We start from the raw sequence: 1,289 nt of genomic DNA on the forward strand, positions 1-1,289 counted from the left end.
AAGAAATGCTGAGGCTTCTTCACTCCGGAGAGAGGTTTGTAGCATTCTGGGTTTGAATTCACTAGACGTTTCCTTCTTATTGGCTCTCTGATGAATTTTTAATAAACCATGATTAATGGGTTATCTGGCTTGTTACTGTTACGGTAGGAATGACATTCTCTTGTAACTTTCTGCATTTTAAGCAGAAACTGTCACCTGACTGTTTAGATATGAATGTTTACTTTCCCTTCCAACATTTTTATATATATATATATATATATATATATATATATATATATATAATGTTATTGGCAATAGTTACAGTTATTGATAAAAACTATTGACGAAAGTTATAGTTTTTGACAAAGTTATTTTTATCAAAATATAATTATGGGCAAAAGTTATAGTTATTGACAAAAACACTCTTTTGGAGTTCCTCTTTCAGAATTCTTAAAACCATTCATCATATTATTTTGCATACTCTCAGTGGTAGAAAGTCTTCTTCTAAAAATCCTATCTGCTTTAAAATAAGAATAACATTTAAAATTAAGTTTATGAATAATGCTGATGATGCAATTCAGAAACATTTTTAGAAAAAAATTAATTATAAAATAATTGGGCTGCTTTTCTTATACTTCTTTGAAGCATCTTTTAAAGGCAGTTTCATACAACCGCTTCACACTGGTTGTGGGTGATGGCGGCATCACCGAGACAAGAAAGATGCGTCCGGTGGTGGCTGCCCAATCACAGGCTGGGCATCTAAACCCAATCCAGAGCAACATGCAAATGTGAGTAGTAACATGGAACATGTTACTACTCACATTCTAGCCTTGAACACCTGGCTTTAAAATTACTCGAAAATATTTCAGATTTTAGTGCTTGCAGATAAATAATGTACTATGTAATCTGCCACTTCGTGGGTTTGTGTTTTTTTGTAAATGTAAAAGTAGACTGACTTTTTTCTTAGTATATTTGAAAATGTACCATAGTCATTCTCACCTTGTTTCCAATGAAATCCTTGAGGAGACAGAGAGATACGTTTCATTCACGAAAATGAAAGTAGAAATTTTTGCAAAAAATCCAGTGCCTCGGAAAAGTGCTCTTTACGGAATCGGATGTGGCCCAGCTCCCCCAGCAGAGGGCAGCACTGTGTGGGAAATCGGAGGGCCCTGGGAGGAGGCTTCTGAACGCCTGCCTCACGTGCCAGGGCCTGGCTAAAGTGAGAAACATTTCTTTTCACTGAACCTTACACAGTTATGAAATGATGCAATAGTTTCTTTTGAGGCTGAGTATCTTGACTAAGTGGTAGC

The sequence above is a fragment of the Sturnira hondurensis genome, unplaced genomic scaffold (assembly GCF_014824575.4).
Source record: "Sturnira hondurensis isolate 20B ecotype Veracruz unplaced genomic scaffold, ASM1482457v3 Scaffold0014384, whole genome shotgun sequence".
Lineage (NCBI taxonomy): Eukaryota > Metazoa > Chordata > Mammalia > Chiroptera > Phyllostomidae > Sturnira > Sturnira hondurensis.